We start from the raw sequence: 5,650 nt of genomic DNA, 5'->3' as shown, positions 1-5,650 counted from the left end.
TTAAATTATCTTCAAGCTGATGATGAACATTTCTCTGATGCTACTCTTTATCGGAGTACGGTTGGGGCGCTTCAATATTTAACGATTACTCGCCCTAACATAGCTTACAGTGTAAACAAAGTTTGTCAGTTCATGCAATCTCCATCTCTTTCTCATTGGAAGGCTGTAAAACGCATTCTTCGATATTTGAATGGCACACTTCAGTTTGGAATCTCTCTCACTGCATCCTCTGATCTTTCCCTGCAAGGCTATTGTGATGCTGATTGGGGTAGTGACCCTGATGATCGCCGTTCCATGTCTGGATTTTGTTGGTTTCTTGGCAAAGCCCCGATCTCATGGAGTTCCAAGAAGCAATCTGTTGTTTCCCGCTCAAGCACAGAAGCTGAATATCGTAGTCTTGCCAATGCCACCGCCGAGTTACTTTGGATTAAATCTCTCTTATCTGAACTACATAGTCCTATAAAGCGCACACCAGTCCTGTGGTGTGACAATATCAGCACAATCGTGCTTAGTTCCAATCCGGTACTACATGCTAGAACTAAACATTTGGAGCTTGATATCCACTTTGTCCGAGAAAAAGTGCTGCTCAAAGAACTCTCTGTTCAATATGTTCCATCTTCTGCTCAGATTGCTGATGTGTTTACTAAACCATTGTCTGCTCTCATGTTTAATCATCTTAGAGTCAAGCTCAGAGTGGAAGTTCATCCCCTACTGAGCTTGCGGGGGAAAGGTAAAGAAGAAGAACAGAAGCCCATAAATAGAACAAGCCCACAACATACATAATCCAAATCAATAAAAGAGAAAGCCTTAAGTGCTAAAAGCCCATGAAGAAGCCCATCCTTATACATAACAGAATACTGTTTTATTTGTTGTAACAAACAGGGGTTATGTGTCATTACTTTATTGGTTGTCTCAAGGATAAATGTATAATGAGAATCTGAAAAACACATCTTGGAATGAAATTCGATTCTTAGTTCTCCTTTTCCGTTTCTCTATTTTCCCCAATATACACCGAAGAGCAGCGGCTGCGTGGAAAAAATAACATCACTATTGGTGATTGATGTTTGTGTAGTATTAGTCAAGTTTTATTCGTATGTCTTCAAGTGTATATGTATAGAGAAAACATGTTATATTGAGTGTTATAAAATCCTATCTTAACCTTTTATCAAGATTCTAAACATTGTGGAGCACGACGAAGTGTCGTGATCAAGTTTTAAGTTTTACAAGCTTAATTCATTTTCTAATGAGTCAATTTTGTGGGACGAGACTTCTATTTGAGTTACTCATGAAAAAAAATTATTTTTGATATCAAAAATATTACTTTTTTTTAATTGAAAATGGATGCCCCACTTTTACCCTATATGTTGAGCAGCCCTACTTGTTAAAGGCAGTCTTCTTCCAAAATATATTTTTTTGTACCTCAAAATTAAGACTTGTGGATATTATTTATTTTATAATTTTTACTTGATATATCTTATATTTTTATTTCCAATTTTATAGATTTATGAATGCTGTTTTTCTACAACTTTAATTTTAAAATTAATATTAAATATTTTTTATCTACTTAAAACCTGAGAAATATATCACATAATTCCCAATTAAGTATCAGTTTATACTTCTTAAAAAATAGTTTAATAAACAGAAAAAAAAAATTATAATTATTAGATACGTCACAGTGTTAGTACTCAAATAAACATCACTAGCAATCAAGCAAGTGGTTTATAAATTTCTTTAAATATTTCATATTTGAAATCTAATTTCTCAAAAAAAAAAAAAAAACAAGCTAAATATGCTTTTTTTTTTTAAACAAAAGTTGAGAAAACAGACATACTCTTATAATTAGTTATTATATACCAAGTATTTTTAACACACGATGCATATAATACATTCGTTTGAGCTCTATTTGTCTAAGGATTTAGGCGTCGACGATGACTATGAATATTAACACAATCTTTTTGCATAGTATATATATGAAAAATTTCATTTGCGCTTCTGTATATTTGTCATTTTGCGATTTTGATATTTTATATTATCAAATTAAAATTTCAAATTTTAATCATGTATTTTCAAATTTTTGACAATGTTGGTTGCGATAATTGTCCATGTTTGGTAGAGCGATCGAATTGTAGTGCTTGAGCTGCCGTGCGGTTTAAAAGATTTGAGTTGCACCATTACCACCAGCTATAGCTTTTGGTAAAGCGTCAAGCGCTCGGTCCTACTATTGATATCAGAGTCAAGGTGACGGGTTCCATTCCCATTGATTGCAAAGAGTACAATTATTAGGAGTGTGATTGTTGGGTGTAATAATTAGTCCATGCTTGGTAGAGCGATCGAAACGTGGTGCTTGAGCTGCTGTGCGCTTTAAAAGATTTGAGTTGTACAATTACCATCAGTTATAGCTTTTGGTAAAGCGGCAAGCGCTCGATCCTACAGACAATTTCAGTCGTTTTTAATCAGGGATGCTAATGTGTGTATAAAAAAGAATAATACTACTAAAAATAATATTCATAAAGTATGTTATGATTATTGTGTACATAAATGTATCAATAATCTTTTTATACATGAAGCTTATGAATAGGGGAGGGGTCATGAGCCCAAACTTAGCTTGTGAATTAGCTCTTGAGTTCAAGGTACACTTTTATTTGGAATTTGAACTCGAGCTCTAATTTAATTAAATCGTATTCAATCTCGTATCCGTAAAATTATAAATTTCTAATTATATACTTTATTATATGAACCAAATAAAAAAAATTTGTCCTAATGTATGAACGATAACCTATCCATGAGGTAGTGTAGCTCCGTACGCATAAATTGACAACCAAACTATTCATTAAAAGTTCCCATATTGCATACCCAAAAAACAAACGCCCCTCCCTCTATAAAACCAACTTGTTACATTTCAAATTCATTCACCCGACCATAGCATAAAAAAAGCTCCCAATTCAACCCCATTTTCAAGCCAAATGGGAGCCTCAAATTGCATGTTTCTTTTTTTATTTGTAGCGCTATTGCCAAGTTTAAGTGCCATATCTTGGGCATCAACAAATAATTACACGGAGGAAATCTTAACTCAATGTAGGTACACAAGATATCCAAACTTGTGTGTACAAACCTTGACAGGATTAGGATCCAAGAATGATCAAAACGTTGATTTCTTGTATGCACTTGTTAACAAAACCATCTCCGAGACGAGCCTGCCTCGTTCCAATTTCGTGGAACTTAGCTCGCATTTCATCTCCCTCGAATCTCAACAAGTCCGGATGGCAGTCGGTACGACCACGATTTTCGTGTTTCTTTAACTATATGCATGTATTATGAAAACTTAGGTGTATGATCCCTTTTTGTGTTTTTGTAGATGATTGTCAAGAACTGACGGAAATGGCAGTAAGGCGACTTAACCAGGCGAAGGACGGCGATTCGGAAATCCGCGGAGAATAATAAAGAAGACATCCAAACATGGCTTAGTGCGGCTATAACATTCCTACAGACTTGCAAGGATACAGTTGAGGATCATGCGTTGTCAAATTTTGCCTTGTCGGAAATTTACAAGAAAATGGACTATCTCTCCGAATTGTGCAGCAACCCGTTGGCCCTGGCGAACAGAATAACTCTAAATCCGAAAGATGGACTTCCCATAAGATCGAGACGACTTCTCGGGGACGAAAATTTCCCGAGTTGGGTGTCGAAAAGTGACAGGAGACTGCTCGAAAGCGCGGAAGATCAGAGCGGATGCTGTCGTTGCGAAAGATGGAAGCGGGGACTTCGACACGATCTCGGAGGCAATCCAATCCGCAAACGGAGGCCGGTACGTAATATATGTGAAATCTGGTGAGTACAATGAGAAAATCAGCACGAAGAAAGAAGGGATCACTTTGATCGGCGATGGAAAATTTTCTACGATCATACATGCAAGTAGCAGTATGGGCAAGGGATCTTCCCTCCTGGGATCTTCAACTTTTTGTGAGTTCTCTTTTTCTTTTTCTGTTCGTTTTCAAGAATTTGGCGACATGTCTTTCCGAAATTACACTTTTTCAGATAGAAAATTTAGTTTTCCTGTCTGGATTTTCTAATCAGGAGTATTCCAATTATTATGTTCGACATTAAATTTAGGGAAAATGACATCTATACAACTTCGAATTAAAATAACTAAAATTGAAAATTTAAAAACTTTGAATGAAATTTGATGATTGGAAAATTACCAAAAACATTCTGTGAATTATTTTTGGTTTTGAGACTCTAACTAACCAAAATTTTATTTTTGGTCATGCAATTAGTTTTCTTATGCTTTTCAGTCATATTTTGTTGTATATTGGAGACATGGCGCCTTGCACGTCAATAATAATATCTTATATCACTTTATTTGGTGTCATGTCAAATCCGATCGGTACTAAGACAAAATATGATTATTTAACCAACCAAAACTTAAAATTTGACTAATTTATCTATATTAATCTAACCTCTATATTTTCCAGTAATCACGGGCGACGGATTCATCGCAAGGGACATCGGATTTCACAACACGGCAGGCGCCTCCGCCGGGCAGGCAATAGCGCTTACCATAGCATCGGACCGCTCGGTACTATATAGATGCAGCCTCGTAGGCAATCAAGACACACTGTACGCGCTCTCCCTCCGCCAGTTCTATCGAGAATGCGACATACACGGCACTGTGGACTTCATTTTCGGCAATGCGGCCGCAGTGTTCCAGAGTTGCTCCTTATACCTCCGACGCCCGCGCAGTTATGACGTAATCCTGGCGAACGGGCGGACTGACCCAGGGCAGAACACGGGGTTTTCGCTCCAGAACTGCAAGATCGCCGGTGGATCGGATTTCACCGACTCGCACAAAGCATACCTGGGTCGCCCATGGAAAGAGTACTCCAGGGCGGTCGTGATGCAGTCGAATATCGATGGGGTTATCGAGCCCCGCGGCTGGATTGAGTGGCCGGGATATGGCAGTTCAGTTTACAAAACACTGTATTTTGCTGAGTATGACAACACGGGAGCTGGCGCCGAAACTTCCAACAGGGTGGACTGGCCGGGTTTTCGTGTAATCGAGACGTCGGAGGCTTCGAAATTTACCGTGGCAAATTTCATTGATGGGAATTCATGGCTACCTTCCACTGGTGTGACTTTCGTTTCTGGGCTCCAATAATTTGTTTAATAATCAAATCATCAAATTTTTAGAAAAATGTAATTTTTAAATATTTATATATATACACATTATATTATATTGTTTAAAATTTTTTAGATAAAATATACGGCTTATCGAGGCTTTGATTGTGACAGGAGGTTGAAACTTATAGGTTTTAGAATAGGTCTCTTGTGAGATGGTCTCACGAATCTTTATCTGTGAGACGGGTTAATCCTACCGATATTTATAATAAAAGTAATATTCTTAGCATAAAAAGTAATATTTTTTAATGGATGACCCAAATAAGATATCTGTCTCACAAAATACGACCCGTGAGACTGTCTCACAAAAGTTTTTGACTATGTTTTATTACATTTTAATTTTGAAGATGCCGATTTAACTAAATGGTGTTCACTTATTTATGTCTTTAATTAATTAATTAATAATTATTAGATTTGACTGGACATAAATGAGCTTTAATTTCATAGTTCATTGTCATTAAATGTTCTGAATCGA

The 5,650-nt window shown here is 36.7% G+C and overlaps 1 pseudogene; it reads left to right on the top strand.

The window, feature by feature from the left end:
• The first annotated feature begins 2,896 nt into the window (after positions 1-2,896).
• LOC142506101 (putative pectinesterase/pectinesterase inhibitor 54) lies at positions 2,897-5,304 on the top strand (annotated as a pseudogene).
• The last annotated feature ends 346 nt before the right edge of the window (positions 5,305-5,650 follow it).

Source organism: Primulina tabacum, chromosome 10 (assembly GCF_025594145.1).
Source record: "Primulina tabacum isolate GXHZ01 chromosome 10, ASM2559414v2, whole genome shotgun sequence".
Lineage (NCBI taxonomy): Eukaryota > Viridiplantae > Streptophyta > Magnoliopsida > Lamiales > Gesneriaceae > Primulina > Primulina tabacum.
Note: the sequence above shows the minus strand (reverse complement) of the source record. Positions and strands in the feature narration are given on the sequence as shown.